The 20501-nt window shown below is 46.7% G+C and overlaps 2 protein-coding genes and 1 pseudogene across 2 annotated transcripts in view; 2 read left to right on the forward strand and 1 right to left on the reverse strand.

Annotated features, from left to right (window-relative positions):
* The window catches only part of LOC143982295 (calpain-2 catalytic subunit-like), a 260340-nt gene that overhangs the window by 185056 nt on the left and 54783 nt on the right, over positions 1-20501 (reverse strand). The gene's annotated exons all lie outside the window — the stretch shown is intronic.
* EHD2 (EH domain containing 2) overlaps positions 1-20501 on the forward strand; it is an 85456-nt gene that overhangs the window by 41814 nt on the left and 23141 nt on the right. The gene's annotated exons all lie outside the window — the stretch shown is intronic.
* LOC143989563 (U2 spliceosomal RNA) lies at positions 18340-18444 on the forward strand (annotated as a pseudogene).

The raw sequence follows: 20501 nt of genomic DNA on the forward strand, positions 1-20501 counted from the left end.
CATGCAGATAAGAGTCTGGTATGGATTATGGTGGGGGACCCGGGTTGTTTTGTTGTCTTTTTTCTTTTTTTAACCACTTAACAACCGCCCATTGCCGATTAACGGCATCAGGGCGGTTGTTTAACTCTAAGAGGCCGTTAATTAACGGCCTCCTAGAATTCTGCTCTCGCGCGCCCCCTGGGGCGCGCACACGAGAGCATCCGTGACCGCTGGGTCCAGTGGACCCGGCGCATCACGAATCACGGTAAACGGCCGCTCATCGCGGCCGTTTACCACGTGATCGCTCCGTCAAATGACGGAGTGATCACTTGTAAACAAGCCGGCGTCATGTTATGACGCCGGTTCCTCCCTCCCCCTCTCTGTACCGATCGGTACAGCGGAGGGGGAAGAGATCGGTGTCAGCAGCGCTGTGGGCTGCATCTGCAGTGCCCACATCGCTGCTCACCGAAAATTAACCCCTCAAATCCCTGCAAATACTCTGCATTACTCTGCAATTCCCTGCAAATACTCTGCATTACTCTGCAATTCCCTGCAAATACTCTGCATTACTCTGCAATTCCCTGCAAATACTCTGCATTACTCTGCAATTCCCTGCAAATACTCTGCAATTCCCTGCAAATACTCTGCATTACTCTGCAATTCCCTGCAAATACTCTGCAATTCCCTGCAAATACTCTGCAATTCCCTGCAAATACTCTGCAATGCCCTGCAACACTCTGCATTGCCCTGCAACACTCCGCAATGCCCTGCAACACTCCGCAATGCCCTGCAACACTCCGCAATGCCCTGCAACACTCTGCAATGCCCTGCAACACTCCGCAATGCCCTGCAACACTCCGCAATGCCCTGCAACACTCCGCAATGCCCTGCAACACTCCGCAATGCCCTGCAACACTCCGCAATGCCCTGCAACACTCCGCAATGCCCTGCAACACTCCGCAATGCCCTGCAACACTCCGCAATGCCCTGCAACACTCCGCAATGCCCTGCAACACTCCGCAATGCCCTGCAACACTCTGCAATGCCCTGCAACACTCTGCAATGCCCTGCAACACTCTGCAATGCCCTGCAACACTCTGCAATGCCCTGCAACACTCTGCAATGCCCTGCAACACTCTGCAATGCCCTGCAACACTCTGCAATGCCCTGCAACACTCTGCAATGCCCTGCAACACTCTGCAATGCCCTGCAACACTCTGCAATGCCCTGCAACACTCTGCAATGCCCTGCAACACTCCGCAACGCTCTGCAATACCCTGCAACACCCGCCAATACCCTGCAACACTCTGCAATGCTCTGCAACCCCCGCCGATACCCTGCAACACTCTGCAATGCTCTGCAACCCCCGCCGATACCCTGCAACACTCTGCAATGCTCTGCAACCCCCGCCGATACCCTGCAACACTCTGCAATGCTCTGCAACACCCGCCAATACCCTGCAACACTCTGCAATGCTCTGCAACACCCGCCAATACCCTGCAATGCTCTGCAACGCAGTACTCTGCAACACCATGCTCTGAGATACCCAGCCATAGTCGGTGATACCCTGCAATACCCAGCCATAGACATCTCCCGCCGCCCTCCGCCCTCCGGTGCTTCTACCGAATCGCTAATACGATCAAAGCCAGAATCTTTTTTTTTTTTTCAGGCTTCCCAGCTTAGAGGTGAGATGTGGGGTCTTATTGACCCCACATCTCACTGTAAAGAGGACCTGTCATGCCATATTCCTATTACAAGGGATGTTTACATTCCTTGTAATAGGAATAAAAGTGATCAAAAAAATTATTTTTGGGGAAAAAAATGTCAAACTAAAATAAATAAAGTAAAATGAACAATAAAAAAAAAATGTTTTTTTTAAAGCGCCCCTGTCCCCATGTGCTCGCATGCAGAAGCGAACGCATGCGTAAGTCCCGCCCACATATGAAAACGGTGTTCAAACCACACATGTGAGGTATCGCTGCGAACGTTAGAGCGAGAGAAATAATTCTAGCCCTAGACCTCCTCTGTAACTCAAAACATATAACCAGTAAAAAAAATGTAAATCGTCGCCTATGGGGATTTTTAAGTAGCGACGTTTGCCGCCATTCCACGAGCGTGTGCAATTTTGAAGAGTGACATATTAGGTATCTATTTACTCAGCGTAACTTCATCTTTCACATTATGCAAAAATTGGGCTAACTTTACTGTGTTTTTTTTTTTTTTAAGCACAAAACAGTTTTTTTTCCAAAAAAAAGCATTCGAAAAATTACTGCGCAAATACCGTGCGAGATAAAAAGTTGCAAAGACCACCATTGTATTCTCCAGGGTGTTTGCTAAAAAAACATATATAATGTTTTGGAGTTCTATGTAATTTTCTAGCAAATAAATGATGATTTTTACATGTAGGAGAGAAATGTCAGAATTGTCCTGGGTGCTCCAGAACGCCTGATGGCGCTCCCTGCATGTTGGGCCTCTGTATGTGGCCACGCTGTGTAAAAGTCTCACACATGTGGTATCACCATACTCGGGAGTAATAGCAGAATGTGTTTTGGGGTGTAATTTGTGGTATGCATATGCTGTGTGTGAGAAATAACCTGATAATATGACAATTTTGTGAAAAAAAAAAAAAAGTAAAAAGAATCTTGATTTTGCAAAGAATTGTGGGAAAAAATGACAACTTCAAAAAACTCATCATGCCTCTTACTAAATACCTTGGAATGTCTTCTTTCCAAAAAGGGGTCATTTGGGGGGTATTTGTACTTTTCTGGCATGTAAGTGCCCGTTCACACAGGGGCGACGTGACTTGCAGCGCGTCTCACAGACGCGACCTGCACACGATTTCAGCGGCGACTTGCAAAATGACTTCTGTATAGAAGTCAATGCAAGTCGCCTGAAGTCGCCCCGAAAATACTACAGGAACCTTTTTCTAAGTCGGAGCGACTTGAGTCGCTCCTATTAGAACGGTTCCGTAGTACAGAACGGAGCGCGACTTGTCAGGCGGCTAAGTCGCCTGACAAGTCGCGGTAGTGTGAACCGGCACTTAGGGTCTCAAGAATTGAAATAGGCCGTCAGTACTTCAGGTGTGATCAATTTTCAGATATTGGCACCATAGCTTGTGGACTCTATAACTTTCACAAAGACCAAATAATATCCACCAATTTGTACTTATTTTTACCAAAGATATGTAGTAGTATAAATTTTGGCCAAAATTTATGAAGAAAAAATTTCTAATCTGCTAAATTTTCTAACAGAAACAAAGAAAAATTCGTTTTTTTACAGAATTTTCGGTATTTTTTCTTTTATAGCACAAAAAAAAAAAAACCCAGCGGTGATTAAATACCACCAAAAGAAAGCTCTATTTGTGTGAAAAAAAGGACAAAAATTTCATATAGGTCCAGTGTTGCATGACTGAGTAATTGTCATTCAAAATGCGAGAGCACCGAAAGCTGAAAATTGGTCTGGTTATTAAGGGTGTTTAAGTGCCCAGTGGTCAAGTGGTTAATATAGGTTCCCCATAAAAATGTAAGGGGGGAGCCATGTCATTTTTCCTCCCCATGCTACCTTGTTTGCTGTATGGAGTTCCCCTTGACATCCATACCAGACTCTCATCAAAGATAAGGGTGATCATTTATTTATTTATTTATTTTTTCCACAGGATCCCCCATATTAATATCTATACCAGGATAAGGGTCTGGTATAGATGAAGGTAATCATTGTCTGTTTGATTACAAATAGAACAAAGTGACCGGGAACTGTCATTTACCAAGAATTCAAACTGCATTATTTCATGTAAGTGCTGGTTCACACTGAGATGCAGGAATGAAGCCGTGCGACTCCAGCTGAACTCACACAATTTCAATTCCGCGTTTCAGTCCCAATTTCGGTGGCGATTTCACAGACATCTGTGTGGGTCTCTGCAATGGACATCACACCCTGAAGTCGCAAAAAGTAGTACAGAAACTACTTTTTTGACATCGGTGCAGCGACATTGCCACCAATTTGACGTTAAATCACCATGTGAACCAGGGCTAAATGTCAGTTCTGCTGTAGTAGGTTGTATACATCGTACAGATGTGCCCCTTCACAGGCAGATTAAAAGCAACCCCCAAGCATGTTATTTAAATAAATTCTGAATTTTTAACGTTTATCATTATTAAAATTGCTGCTCCTCACTAAAATAAATGTTTGTGTGTTTGTTTTTTGCCTTGGTTCCTGTTCTGCAGGGTAATTCCTAGGCTCCCATGCCACTTGTTTGGCAAACCCTTGCCTATTAGGCTCTGTTTGCCCTAGTGCGACTTGTCATTTGACTTTGGACACAAAGTCGCGTGACAAGTCACAGCCCATTAATTTCAATGGCACCCGTTTCCATCTATGCGACTTAAAGTTGTTGCGACTTTGAAAAGTCTACTGCACTACTTTGATGCGACTTTTGATGCAACTTTGATCCAGAGACTGTAAAGTTGGATCAAAGCTGCACTCAAAGTCACATCCTAAATCGCTCGACTTTGTGGTCGCAATAGTGGAAACATAGCATCAGCCTACAAAATGCCCATTACTGATTTGTAAGATTCAGCTCCCTTTGATGTTAATGGGGTTTTTTATTTGGCGTCTGAATTTTTCTAAACTTCAACAAATATACCTGAACTGTGCCCAGGTACATTTTGGCTCAAAGCTACTCTTTACCAAAAAATATTCATCAAACTCTCATATTTGCGTAAGTGAAAGAGAGAAAAACAATAGAGTTTACACAGTGTCTGTTCAGGTCCAGTTTTGTACTGTACGGCGGGTCTTCAGACAACGGTCTACTTGGCTGATGGGTGAAACAAGTTCTTTTGAAAGTGAGTCTGGGGGAACTCCCTCTTATTGAGCCATTAAGTTAGACAGCTGTTGTTACACATATCTTGGTATCACACGTGTTTCATCCAAGTAACATAGGCACATGTTTAAACAGGAAAGTGGATATATAGACCTCTCACTGCGACTAGACTGATATCCATAAACACACAGCATAGGCTCAATTAGCAAGGTCACACAATCACAAAGCAGGGAGCCATAACAAGGATGTATATGGCTATATTAGATCCATATGGAAGCGGTCTAAAGGTAAAGGGGGTCACATTCGTACATTGGAGAGCTTGTTCAAAAAAAGTAGTACAGCAAAGTTTGAAAACTATCATTTCGAGAGACCTACGTGTATTTAAATATAGATTATAAATTAGCCCTATAGGTGTATAAGACAGATCCTGTATTATAACTGATATTTTGTCAGTTTCTCATTTAATGGTAACCATCCATCCTCTAAATATACCACCAACCCTGGATGCAAAGAGGGATCGCTACAGAGCATTGAATGTTTCTTCCACTAAACATTTACTCATGGTGAATCAATCACTATAATTGATTCCTGCGCCTGGCAGATTGACCTGCAGTGACAATTTGGCGAATGTCAGATTCATTGCTTTAAAAAATTACTCCTGTAGATATACTTTCAAGACTGGCCTAACCTTATCTTGCCTAAAACATTACATAACAAAAGTTGTGGTGTAGCATCTTATTGTGACTGCAAGTACCTGTGTTATGCTGGCCATACACTATGCAAATCTTGTCTGGCTCCTGAGGAACTGGCTGAAATGCTCTCAGTGAATGGCCCATTTGCTTCCAGGAAGACATCCTTCCACTTAAAAAAAAGAAAAAAAAAAAAAAGTCAGATGAAATTTTTTTAACTGATCTGAGACTGCATCCAATCTGATGCAGCTGCTGTTCAGTTATTTATGGTTATTATGGTTGTCAAAATACAATAGCTGCAGCCAGAGATGTGGATAGAAGAATCTGTTTCTCTATTCAGTCTGCAGATTTACTGAATTCAGAACTGCAGATTTGCTGCACCCAACCACTCCCCCCTTAATCTGCAAAGGCAGCAGTAGGAACTAAATTCCCTGTCATATTTGATGGGCACTACCGCCCACCAAACACGACCTATTCAAGGGAATAGTGTCACGGATAACTCTTCAGTAGGCAACATAAATGTAAAGGAACCCTCCGTGTATGGCCAGCTGTCGACCTTCCTGTGCTTTTACAGAAAGGAGGTTTATGATACACAATGCTTTTTCAAACAACATTCAGTTTAGGGTTTACATCTTCTTACTACTAACATTTATAACGAGCAATATAAAGCTACCTGCCTTTTAGGCTACCTGTAGTGACAGTCAATAGTAACTTGATTTTTTCCAGTCAATCTTCTGTTAATTTGAAATTTTTATGAAAGTAATCTTCTCAAAAGCATGACTTTGGCAGGATATACAGAATCTCACAAAGTAAGTACACCCCTCACATTTTTGTAAATATATTATTATATACAATGTAACACTGACATATAATCACACACATAGGTCTTTTTTTTTTTTTTTACCTCGCCTACTATGTAATATCTCTTCATGTGACAACACTGAAGAAATGACACTTTGCTACAATGTAAAGTAGTGAGTGTACAGCTTGTATAACAGTGTGAATTTGCTGTCCTCTCAAAATAACTCAACACACAGCCATTAATGTCTAAACCGCTGGCAACTAAAGTGAGTACACCCCTAAGTGAAAATGTCCAAACTGGGCCCAAAGTGTCAATATTCTGTGTGGCCACCATTATTTGCCAGCACTGCCTTAACCCTCTTGATTATGTAGTTCACCAGAGCTTCACAGGTTGCCACTGGAGTCCTCTTCCACTCCTCCATGATGACATCACGGAGCTGGTGGATGTTAGAGAGCTTTCACTCTACCACCTCCCATTTCAGGATGCTCAATAGGGTTTAGGTCTGGAGACATGCTTTGCCAGTCCATTACCTTTTACCTTGGCCACACCTTTACCCTCAGCTTCTTTAGCAAGGCAGTGGTTGTCTTGGAGGTGTGTATGGAGTCATTATCATGTTGGAATACTGCCCTGCGGCCCAGTCTCCGAAGGGAGGGGATCATGCTCTGCTTCAGTATGTCACAGTACTTGTTGGCATTCATGGTTCCCTCAATGAACTGTAGCTCCCCAGTACCGGTAGCACTCATGCAGCCCCAGACCATAACACTTCCACCACCATGCTTGACTGTAGACAAAGCACACTTGTCTTTGTACTCCTCACCTGGTTGAACCAAATGTGTTTATCTTGGTCTCATCTCATGGTTCCTGTAATCCCTGTCCTTAGTCTGCTTGTCCTTAGCAAACTGTTTGTGGGCTTTCTTGTGCATTATCTTTAGAAGAGGCTTCCTTCTGGGATGATAGCCATGCAGACCAATTTAATGCAGTGTGCGGTGTATGGTCTTGGCACTGACAGGCTGACCTTTTTTGGGTGATTAGGTTTTTTTTTTGTTTTTCTGTAGCATGGGTTTTGCTTGAGAAATGGCTTCCGTTTTAGCAGAGAGACTGCATCAGCTACAGCGGGTATAATAAATATGGTAAATATTGCATGGGGTTGCATGTCACGTCAGTACCTTTAGATTGGGCTCACACTGATGCAAATTGGATGCCGGTTTCCCCACATCCTATTTGCATGACAGGAGCGTGTGACTGGCTCTTAATGGAGCCGGTTCGCACATCTCCGGGGCAGCCGCGGAGCATACAGCAGAAGGGTCCTGTACGTCTTTGAATTCAGGCAAAAATCTGGACCTAAAATGGTGAACGGGGACGCACCGAACCCTTTGCTGTGCCCTGTGGCCACACATAGTGTGAACCCAGCCTATACTTACTTAGAAAATGGTGACGTGTTCAATTCTTATTTTACCCGCTGTATATTATAGTCCGTTTTCTAGACTATGCTAGTAAGTTTTGTGATTGCACCTGAACACATGGAAAAGTATGTCTGCCTGTTAGTGAGGTACAGGAAAGGTAAAGACCTTGGCAACGACACTGAACATGGAAGAACAGGCCTGTTCTGACACCAGAAGATTCTGCTTCTTGTTCTGGTCTCTGGCAGACAGACTGGGAAAATGGTGTGTGACCCAAAGCCAGCACATTCCTGTCAGTTTACTCACAGAAAGAGAGTTTGAGTGGGGGAGAGAGGAAAGAACAGCATGTGAGAGAACAAAAGCTGTAGTGTAAGAGAAACATTACTGAGAGGAAACTAATGGGATGGCCATAGGAAAAAAAACGACCTGACACCTGTCAATCATGGTCTTGTGCAAAGCTAGCCTAATCCCTCATGTTCCCCCTATTTGTGCCACTGTTCCCTTCCATTCCACATGCCCATGTTTCTTTTCCTTGTACTTGAGTTTATTTATTTTTTTTTTTTTTAACTTGTTTTGCTTTAGTCAGACTTCCCTAAAATGTACCATTACTCACTATTTCCTTTCCTATCATCTCCATTTTGCCTGTTTTTTCCTGTTAGCTTTATCAACAATTTGTCTTCTCCTTTTTATGTGTTTGCTTTTTCCAATACAACCTGTCTTGCGCTAACATACTTTTTGCCTTCTAATGATCTGTTCAGCAGTCTCTTACCATGCTCATTTACTGTCTCTCTACTCATATGGGCTGCTGGTCTGAACTTGCCATACTCTTTTCCCACCAGTGACTCCTGATCTCCCTTCTACAGTCACTCCTAATCTCTGCTCACTAGTTAAGCTGGCCATAGATGATTAAGCTTTTTTTTTTCAAACAGCGGGTTAAACAAAAAAACAAAACAAAAAAATGACCCGACTCCTCCATCCACACATTTGTGGTGGATGAGGGAATCCTCCCACTGAGTTATTGTATTCTGACAGCTGTGACTTCAGCCCCATCAGAATACACAGATCAGAGCTGCAGGTTATAGCCACTTCCGTACACGGTAGTTGTACAATTGGTAGATCGACTTCTGTTGCAACCAATAGTGTCTATACATGGATCAAAATTTGTCCAGTATCTGCTGATTGGGCTAAATTTCAATCAATGTATGGGCAGCTTAATGAGTCAATTTCAACTAGTTCCTGATGATGATACCCAACATCCCTCAAGTCAGGTGAATAATTGTCAGCTGAGCAATGCTTGCATCCAGTCAGATACAGTCATTGTTTGGGTATTTTGACAGCTGGTGGAGCTGACTGTCAACACAATAGACGCAAGGGTAGATTCTGCCATCTGTGCTGTGTAGCGGCCATAACCCTTGCAGGGCGACCTTGACTTATTGGGCTTCCAGTTACCTCCTCTTGGCCTGCTCTTCCACGTCTAGGGGTTCCCAGGGTTAATCCCCAATGACTTGAACGCTGACACAAATAAAGTCCCTTTGAAAGGTTTTATTTTGCAGTAATAACATCCAATAACACAGTCTCTCATGGAAGCAGAGGGCACGGGTGAAGAACTCGGGCACCTTGAACTGCAGGTCTAGCAAAGTCTCTAATTCCACCCAGAGAGTAGCCACTTGCAGCTGGGTACTTCAAGGCTGAACAGATCTCTAGCCAGAGATCATAGCAGTCAGTAGTGATGGACGAACTTCCGACGGGACGTTTCGCGAAAGCGAAATGCGAACGGACCCAAACGTTCGCGAAACCGAACGTTCGCCGCGGGCCCCATTGACTTCAATGGGAGGCGAACTTTGCAAACCTTCATGTCGAATTTGCGGCCACGTGGTAATTATTAGGGGGTAAAACGTAGTCCCACCATCTGGACAATGACATAATACATGTATGAGGTGAATTTGGGATCGATAACTACAAGCATTTTTATTTTATTTGGGAAATTGTTCTAACAATTCAGGACTATGGAGCTAATGAAGGCAATGGAGGAGAGGGAAGGTCAGGGACCAGGGTAGGCAAAGAAGAGGGTGCAGGAGATGATCACCAGCAGCGTGACATACCGGAATGACACATGCACCGTGATAGAGGCATCTGACAGCAGCACCGTAATACAGAGCACTGACAGCAGCACCGTGACATACAGCGCTGACAGCAGCACCGTGACATACAGCGCTGACAGCAGCACCGTGACATACAGCGCTGACAGCAGCACCGTGACATACAGCGCTGACAGCAGCACCGTGACATACAGCGCTGACAGCAGCACCGTGACATACAGCGCTGACAGCAGCACCGTGACATACAGCGCTGACAGCAGCACCGTGACATACAGCGCTGACAGCAGCACCGTGACATACAGCGCTGACAGCAGCACCGTGACATACAGCACTGACAGCAGCACCGTAAGCAGCCCCAGGAGGAAGTCAGCACAGCACAGGGATGGTGTGATCCCCTCATAATAAGAACCCCCAGGAGGAAGTCAGCACAGCACAGGGATAGTGTGATCCCTTCATAATAAGAACCCCCAGGAGGAAGTCAGCACAGCACAGGGATATCATAAGCAGCCCCAGTAGAAATATGACACCGCTCAACCTCTTCAAAGAGGAGGGTAGGGGCATATAGTACGGTGTGCTTTTTTGGGTCAAGGAAGTGAGCCAAATGAATTAAGAAGGTCTGTGTGCTTGATTAAAAAAATAGTTTATAGACATATACATGGTCTACTGGTCACATGTGTTGAATTCCTCCGAGATCCATGCCTCATTCATTTTTAGAAATGTGAGGTAGTTAACACTGTGGTGAGCTAGGCGAGTACGCTTATCGGTCACAATCCCCCCTGCTGCGCTGAACGTCCTTTCGGACAGGACACTGGATGAGGGGCAAGCCAACAGTTCGATTGCAAATTGGGCAAGCTCTGGCCAGAGGTCAAGCCTGCCCACCCAGTAGTCTAGGGGTTCATCACTCCTCAGAGCGTCCACATCGGCCGTTAACCCAATGTAGTCGGACACCTGACGGTCTAGGCGTTCCCTGATGCTGGATCCGGATGACACCTGTCGATGGGTCGGCTGAAAGAATGACCTCATATCCGAAGTCACCAACACATCTTCAAACCGGCCTCTTCTTGCAGGCGCTGTTGGATTGGTACCCGCAAATCCTTCTCTGGGAGTGGGAATTGCTCCTCTGCCAGCGCACGCAAAAGCAGAATGCAGCATTTCTCGAAGCAAGGCCTGGAAGTGCTGCATTCTGACAGCCCTCTGCGACGGCGGTAACATTTCCGCCATTTTGTGTTTGTACCGGGGGTCTAAGTACGTTGCCACCCAGTACTGGTCCTTGACCCTCATGCTTTTTATACGGGGGTCCCTATTAAAACACTGGAGCATGAAGGCCCCCATTTGCACTAAAGTGGAAGCGGTGTGGTGGCCTGGCTCCTGCTCATCATCCAGGATAATGTCGTCCTCTTCATTCTCCTCTCCCCATCCTCGCACAACAGGGATCCCAGAAAGGTTTAAAGCATGCTCTTCTTGCTCCTGCTCATCCGCCCCGGCACCATCCTCCTCTGACTCCTCATCAGACTCCTGTTGTTGACTTGTCTCAGATAGAGTAGCCCCCCCTGGGAATTCATCCAGCATTGCGACTTCCTCATCTTCCCGCTCCTGCTCCTCCACAGCCTGATCAATGACACGACGCAATGCACGCTCCAGAAAGAAGGCATAAGGTACCATGTCACTGATGGCGCCATGGCGGCGACTGACCAGTTTGGTGATCTCCTCAAATGGCCGCAGAAGTCTGCATGTGTCGCGCATGAGCAGCCACTGGCGCGGTGAAAAAAAACCCAGCTCCCCAGAACCGTTTCTTTCGCAGAGTTCATACAGGTAGACGTTAACTGCACGTTTCTGCTGGAGCAGCCTATCAAGCATATAGAAGGTTGAGTTCCATCGCGTCGGGCAATCGCAAATAAGACGTCTGACCGGCAGATGGTGTCGCCGCTGAATGTCAGCAAGGCGAGCCATGGCCGTGTAAGATCTTCTGAAATGGGCCGAGATTTTCCTTGCCTGCCGCAAGATGTCCTGGACCCCAGGGTATTTGACAAGGAATCGCTGCACGACCAAGTTTAAGACGTGTGCCATGCACGGCACGTGCGTGATTTTGCCCTGTTTCAATGCGCTAAGCAGATTGGCACCGTTGTCACACACCACTTTACCAACTGTCAAATTGAGCGGTGTTAGCCACTCATCTGCCTGTGAACGCAAAGCTGAAAGGAGTGCCGGGCCAGTGTGGCTCTTTGCTTCCAGGCACAACAGACGCAGCACGGCATGGCAACGTCTCACCTGGCATGTGGAATAGGTTCTGGGGAGCTTGGGCGGTGCAGTGGAAGAGACGCTAGCAGCGGAAAAGGAGGAGGCAGCTGAGGAGGAGAGGGAGGAGGATGGAGTAGGAGGAGGAGAAGAAGAGTCAGGCCTGCATGCAATCCGTGGCGGTAAAACCAAATCTACACGGGTGCCACGGGTTACATGCTTGACGGCCGTCAGAAGGTTCACCCAGTGGGCAGTAAAACTGATATACCTTCCCTGCCCGTGTTTGCTAGACCACGTGTCTGTGGTCAGATGTATCTTGGCACCGACACTGTGTGCCAGAGATACATTCACTTGCCGCTGAACATGGCCATATAGCTCTGGGATGCCCTTCTCTGAGAAATACTTCCTTCCTGGGACCTTCCATTGTGGTGTTCCAATGGCCACAAATTTGCGAAAGGCCTCCGAGTCCACCAGTTTATATGGCAGTAGTTGGCGGGCTATGAGTTCTGACAAGCCAGCCGCCAACCGTTGGGCAAGAGGGTTATCCGGCGTCATCATTTTTTTACGCTCAAACATTAGGCCCACGGAAGCCTGCCTTTTTGCAGAAAAATGTGAGCTTGGCGTGATGGAAGGTGGAGTGGAGGACAATTGTGAGGAGAGAGGAGAAGGAGAAGTAGAAGACGAGGCTGGACGGTGAGAGCCTGCAGTGTGGCTTTGTGTGTTCCGTTGCTCCCACTGGGCTCGGTGATGGCTGCTCATGTGCCTTCTTAAGGCGGTCGTCCCTAGGTGAGTATTGGGCTTACCGCGACTAACGCGTTGACTGCAAAGATTGCAGATGGCAACGCTATTGTCAGCAGCGGACACGTTAAAAAAAGCCCACACTGCGGAGCCATGTGCCGGTGTCCTGGGAGCGCCAGATGTGACCGTACATGGTCGATGACTCGCTCCTGATACATTTGCAGTCTGCTTTGTCCCTGCTGTGCAATGTAAGTCATTGCTGCTTCTCCTCCCTATCTGCTGGTCCATATCTCCCTCTGAACTCCCCTCCTCTTCCTCTCTTGTGGGCACCCACGTGACATCACTAGACACGTCATCATCAACGTCACCTTCCCCACCGCTATAAGTAGAGATCTCGGAGTAGGCAGCAACACCGGGGACCAACCTCCTCCTTGGGCTGATCTGGGTACTGGCGTCAGACTGCTGAGTAGCGCTTGTTGCTACCTCCTCTTCCTGATCCAATACCAAGAGTGGCTGCGCATCAGAAATGTCCTCTTGATATGGATCGGAAAATAATTCCAGTGACTCAAGCGGAAGGTATGTGGTGGTGGTGGTGGTGGTCGTGTTGTTGGTGGTAGTGTCTTTGGGGGTGCACATAGCAGAGAGTGAAGAAGAGGGTGCAGATCGAGAGGATGAGGAGGGTGCAGAAGAGTAAGGCTGAGCGAGCCACTCAACCAAGTCTGGTGCATCCTTTAAAGTAATTGAACGCACCTTCTGCAACTTCCCACTTTGGCTCAAGCCTGTTGCTCCTGCCCTACCCCTACCACCCCTGCGGAAGGGCCTGCCTCTTCCTCTGCCTGTCATTTTTTAAATGACCCTGTGACAAAACTCTTAGTCCCTATACCGATGAAGGACTGCTGCAGTATAGGGCAGCGGTCAGCAGTGGTGCACGTCAACCCTATCTATTGTGGACCGATAGCGGTCCTTACAGAACAGCAGACTGTACCGCACTCAAGCCTATGTACCGTAGCACCCTATACCAAGTTACCAGTCCTTATAAGAACTTTTGTGGAACAAGCAGGTTGTGTGTTAGTGATTAGCAGACTGTACGTCAGTCCCTATACCGCTGAAGGACTGCTGCAGTATAGGGCAGCGGTCAGCAGTGGTGCACGTCAACCCTATCTATTGTGGACCGATAGCGGTCCTTACAGAACAGCAGACTGTACCGCACTCAAGCCTATGTACCGTAGCACCCTATACCAAGTTACCAGTCCTTATAAGAACTTTTGTGGACCAAGCAGGTTGTGTATTAGTGTTTAGCAGACTGTACGTCAGTCCCTATACCGCTGAAGGACTGCTGCAGTATAGGGCAGCGGTCAGCAGTGGTGCACGTCAACCCTATCTATTGTGGACCGATAGCGGTCCTTACAGAACAGCAGACTGTACCGCACTCAAGCCTATGTACCGTAGCACCCTATACCAAGTTACCAGTCCTTATAAGAACTTTTGTGGACCAAGCAGGTTGTGTATTAGTGTTTAGCAGACTGTACGTCAGTCCCTATACCGCTGAAGGACTGCTGCAGTATAGGGCAGCGGTCAGCAGTGGTGCACGTCAACCCTATCTATTGTGGACCGATAGCGGTCCTTACAGAACAGCAGACTGTACCGCACTCAAGCCTATGTACCGTAGCACCCTATACCAAGTTACCAGTCCTTATAAGAACTTTTGTGGACCAAGCAGGTTGTGTATTAGTGTTTAGCAGACTGTACGTCAGTCCCTATACCGCTGAAGGACTGCTGCAGTATAGGGCAGCGGTCAGCAGTGGTGCACGTCAACCCTATCTATTGTGGACCGATAGCGGTCCTTACAGAACAGCAGACTGTACCGCACTCAAGCCTATGTACCGTAGCACCCTATACCAAGTTACCAGTCCTTATAAGAACTTTTGTGGACCAAGCAGGTTGTGTATTAGTGTTTAGCAGACTGTACGTCAGTCCCTATACCGCTGAAGGACTGCTGCAGTATAGGGCAGCGGTCAGCAGTGGTGCACGTCAACCCTATCTATTGTGGACCGATAGCGGTCCTTACAGAACAGCAGACTGTACCGCACTCAAGCCTATGTACCGTAGCACCCTATACCAAGTTACCAGTCCTTATAAGAACTTTTGTGGAACAAGCAGGTTGTGTGTTAGTGATTAGCAGACTGTACGTCAGTCCCTATACCGCTGAAGGACTGCTGCAGTATAGGGCAGCGGTCAGCAGTGGTGCACGTCAACCCTATCTATTGTGGACCGATAGCGGTCCTTACAGAACAGCAGACTGTACCGCACTCAAGCCTATGTACCGTAGCACCCTATACCAAGTTACCAGTCCTTATAAGAACTTTTGTGGACCAAGCAGGTTGTGTATTAGTGTTTAGCAGACTGTACGTCAGTCCCTATACCGCTGAAGGACTGCTGCAGTATAGGGCAGCGGTCAGCAGTGGTGCACGTCAACCCTATCTATTGTGGACCGATAGCGGTCCTTACAGAACAGCAGACTGTACCGCACTCAAGCCTATGTACCGTAGCACCCTATACCAAGTTACCAGTCCTTATAAGAACTTTTGTGGACCAAGCAGGTTGTGTGTTAGTGATTAGCAGACTGTACGTCAGTCCCTATACCGCTGAAGGACTGCTGCAGTATAGGGCAGCGGTCAGCAGTGGTGCACGTCAACCCTATCTATTGTGGACCGATAGCGGTCCTTACAGAACAGCAGACTGTACCGCACTCAAGCCTATGTACCGTAGCACCCTATACCAAGTTACCAGTCCTTATAAGAACTTTTGTGGACCAAGCAGGTTGTGTATTAGTGATTAGCAGACTGTACGTCAGTCCCTATACCGCTGAAGGACTGCTGCAGTATAGGGCAGCGGTCAGCAGTGGTGCACGTCAACCCTATCTATTGTGGACCGATAGCGGTCCTTACAGAACAGCAGACTGTACCGCACTCAAGCCTATGTACCGTAGCACCCTATACCAAGTTACCAGTCCTTATAAGAACTTTTGTGGACCAAGCAGGTTGTGTATTAGTGTTTAGCAGACTGTACGTCAGTCCCTATACCGCTGAAGGACTGCTGCAGTATAGGGCAGCGGTCAGCAGTGGTGCACGTCAACCCTATCTATTGTGGACCGATAGCGGTCCTTACAGAACAGCAGACTGTACCGCACTCAAGCCTATGTACCGTAGCACCCTATACCAAGTTACCAGTCCTTATAAGAACTTTTGTGGAACAAGCAGGTTGTGTGTTAGTGATTAGCAGACTGTACGTCAGTCCCTATACCGCTGAAGGACTGCTGCAGTATAGGGCAGCGGTCAGCAGTGGTGCACGTCAACCCTATCTATTGTGGACCGATAGCGGTCCTTACAGAACAGCAGACTGTACCGCACTCAAGCCTATGTACCGTAGCACCCTATACCAAGTTACCAGTCCTTATAAGAACTTTTGTGGAACAAGTGAGTTGTGAATGTTTAGCAGACTGCAGCAGAAGGGCAGCAGTCAAGTATAATATCCTTTCTATATTTGGAAGAAAGAATATTATACATGTACAAGCCTATTACTGTACCACTGATACCAGTCCTGAAAAGAACCTTTGTGGAACTAATAATAACAGCAAGTCTTTAAAATTACCCTCACTGCCTGACAACACTGCTTCCTTCCTGTCCCTATACAAATTGGCAAAAAAAGAGAACGATTAGTGGTTACTGGAACAGCTCTTTTGTGGACCTTGATAGTAACAGCTAATGATGATGATGATGATGATGATGATGAAAGACTAATCTGGCTGTCCCTGTAGCATACACCGTCCTTTCCCTTTCTCTAAACTAACAAAAGACACTCAGGCTGCTGCAAGAATCAGCAGCACAGCAAACCTATCAACACCTAACACCTATACCAGTCCTGAAAAGAACTTTTGTGTACCAAATAGCTAGTGGTTTATCTCTCCCTACTCCACACAGGAACCTGTCCCTATCGTAACAGAAGAAAGAATGTAAAATGGCCACCGGATCGGGTGTATTTATAGGTTAGGGGGAATGTACAAGTGTCCATGTGCTGTCATGTCTCAATTGGCTGTCCTGTATCACATGATAAACGTGTCACCAAAGGTTAAAGTTCTTGTATACATTAAACACGTAAGTCCGCCGCGGCGAACGACGGAAAAAGGCGTTCGAACGTGCGGACCGCGAATGTCGGAAATTCGCCGCGAAACGACCGCCGGGCGAAACGTTCGTCCATCACTAGCAGTCAGCACGTTGACTCAAAACTTGAAGCAATCCTATGAACGTGTACAAGTTGTAACTAGTGGTGAACCGGAACCTTTTCCTCAGTACCTGGAACGTTCTCTGTCTCCTCAATGGTACTGGAAAAATGTGAATTTGTCAATGTCCTTCCCAACTCAGTAACCAGGCACTTCCCAGGATGCCACTTGCCGGCCCTCCTCTGAAGAGTCCTCCCCCCATCACTTCCATGAGCTGTGGTGCCTCTCCAAGCCGAAAGCACACCCGGACACCTTGAATCCTCCCTCAGTTACTGCGCCTCGGACCAGCAGGGTCCGACACTCGGGAACAGATGGATCCCTACCCCAGACCAGACGGGTCTATTAAGGGCCTCTAACAGGAACATGTTGCGGGATGTCAAACACCCTGTGACTGGGACCCCTCACGGGGCTACCCCGGTCCTGGAACCAGAACAGACCACACGGGTCTCACAAACTCCTCTCCCTAAACACGTGACTCACACATCTTAATAACCCCTTCCCAGACTCCCCAGCGGGGCCCGGCACTCCCACTGATTGGTTCAGAGAAGGTTGATACTCAAAGCGTCCAACCAGGCCTGGTTCTGGCCTGTCATGTGCACCTCACTGCTCACATGACCAGGCAGAACTTCCAACACAGCCCGACCAGACTTATGTCAAGGCCAACCTACGTAATTAATCCTCAGAACCCCTACTGTTCTGAGGCAAAAACTAAATTTACATGCGTATGACAGTTTGTCCAAAACGTCATCCGCTACACATGGATAGAGGAATCTGTTAAATTTTTTCCTGTTATACTGTATGTGTATGGCAAGCTTAACTCTTGGTCTCCTGCTACCAGTGCCTACTGATCTTTCTTCATCAGTGACTTCTGATATTTTCATACCAGTGTAATCTTTTTTTTTCACATGCTTTCATCTTACCTCATTTGTGACTTCTGATCTACCCTTTAAGTTATTCCTCACCTCTCCTGACTACTGACTCCTGATCTTCATCACCAATGACTCTTGATCTCCCTTCACTAGCGACATCTGATTTTCCCTTTACTAGCTGCTGCTGATCTTCCTTCACCAGTGACTCCTGATCTACCGTCGTCAGTAATTCTGGTAAATCCCTCATCTGTGTTTCCCGATCTTCTCTCTTTAGTGATTTTATTTTTTTATTTTTTATCTTGCCTGATCAGTTACTCCCGATTTCTCCCTCTCACTAATGACTTCTGATCTCCCTTCCCAAGGGACTTATGATTTCCCCTCACCAGCTGCTGCTGATCTTCTTTTACTAGCAACTCCTGATCTACCATTACCAATAACTCTGCCTTTTGGCTAAGATCAAGTGTAGTATCTGTTCTTATCAGTTGCCAAAGGAGGCGCTGTTCCATCCCTAATAGAGAGGGTTTGGTCAGCACTCTCCGATGGCGTAATTAGCATCCGGAAGGACGGTTTTGGTAGGGGCCACGTCGTGCCGCCCGACAGTAAACTGGGGGCCGATGCATGGTTGTGTCTGAGCCGTCTGGAAGGATGCTCCTGGTGAGGATGGGTGCTGTCACTGGTCTGATCCAGAGGGTCAAGTACCTGACCATCTGGCCTGGATTGGGGTAGTTCTAGCCCTAGACAGTTTTTCGGGAGGGAATACCAGCTGCTCCCTACGTGGTGGGGGGGGGGGGGGGCATTTAGAGGGCTTGTGTACCCGTCTGCACTTTTTTGTGTCACTCTTTGTGTGTGCACATTTTTTATGCACCGGGTGAAGTTTTTGAGTGTGTTTTGCATACCACAGGCTTTCAAAAAAAATAAAAAATCACCAATAGTTTTGGTCTTCCCTCTTTCATTCCTGATCTTCTCTCGCTAGTGGTTTATAATCTCCCCTGATCAGTGGCTTCTGATTCGATCTCACCAATGACCCCTGATCTTTCTTCAACGTGACTTCTGATTTCCCCTCACTGCTGCTGATCTTCCTTCAACAGTGACTCCTGATCTACCATCACCAGTAATTCTGATCTTTTCTCTTGTGATTTATAATCTCCCCTGATCTGCCCTCATCTGTGACTCCTGGACTCCTCTCTCTTGTGAATCTTGTTCTCTTCCACCCAGTTCATCTACCCTCCTTGGGGAAACTCCTCATGGCTTCACCAGTGACTTCTGATCTCCCCTCCTCTAGTAACTCCTAATATCTTACCAGTGACTTCTAATTTTTTTACACCAGTGATTCATGATCTTCCCTCATCTGTGACTTCTAATCTTCCCTTTACCAGTGATTCATAACCTCTCCTGACCAGTGACTCTTGATCTTCCCTCATCTGTTCCTGTTCATTCCTGATGTCCAGGGACTACTGATCCCCATCCACCAGCGAATTCTGATCATATGTGATCCCTGACTTTTTAGTGACGAATGTTCTCTCCTAACCAGATCTTACACTAGTGACTTTTGATCTACCCCTTTTAGTGACTCCTTTCTTATCTTCTCTCACTATTGACTGCTGAACTCCCATTACCAGTTATTCTTCATCCACCCCAAGTGACCCTTTCATTCTCTGTCTCCTGATCTCTCTTCTCTAGTGATTGTCAAAGCTTTCCTTGCAATTTTTATACAGACCACTGACATACTTTGCATGGCACTACAGGGCCCTATGTACAGTATATACTGCTATAGTATATTAAACAGACTAATAAATAAGTGAAGCTCATAGTCAGGGTTTACAAACTCTATAAATAAAGTTAAAGTGGTTGTATACCCACATTTTTAACTTTTACCTACAGGAAAGCCTATAATAAGGCTTACCTGTAGGTAAAAAAAATATCTCCTAAACCTGTACGGTTTAGGAGATATTCCCCTCGGTATGCGCCGCTGACTGCAGCGGCGCATGCGCACAGGGGGTTTCTCGCCGTCAAAATCCGGCAGCGGCCGGACTGAAATCTCCCGCGCGCATGCGCGGGAGTGACGATATCGCGGCTCCGGCCACTCACAGCGCCGGAGCCGCGATACCCGGAAGAAACGCCGAGGGAGCATGTCAGCTCCCTCGGCGTGGATCGGGCCAGATGTCGGGGCCTCGTTCTAAGGTAAGTATTTCATAATGAGCTAGTATGCGGTGCATACTAGCTCATTATGCCTTTTGCTTTGCAGGTTTAAAAAAAAAAAAAAAAAAAAAATGTGCGGGTTTACTACCGCTATACCACACTGAAAGATACTGTTCTCCAGCCTTTTCTGGAAAAACAATTGAGGCCCAGGGAGCCATTAACCTGTTATCAATCCTCCTGTACTCTCATTCCAGCCTTTAACCATACTTCAACAAAAGTCTCTATTCTCATTCCGTCTTGGCTCTCTCTGCTCCTCAATTGTTTAATTTTCCATTAGGCTTATCTCCACCTGGACTCTGTATGTTTACCTATTGGATTATTTATTTGGAATATTGTTTGTAAATTGTTGCAGAAACCCCTGTGGAGTTGGCCTTACTTTGGAGAGTAACAATTATT

The sequence above is a fragment of the Lithobates pipiens genome, unplaced genomic scaffold, assembly GCF_037356315.1.
Source record: "Lithobates pipiens isolate NorthernLeopardFrog02 unplaced genomic scaffold, aLitPip1_a1.2 Scaffold_1, whole genome shotgun sequence".
NCBI classification, from domain to species: domain Eukaryota; kingdom Metazoa; phylum Chordata; class Amphibia; order Anura; family Ranidae; genus Lithobates; species Lithobates pipiens.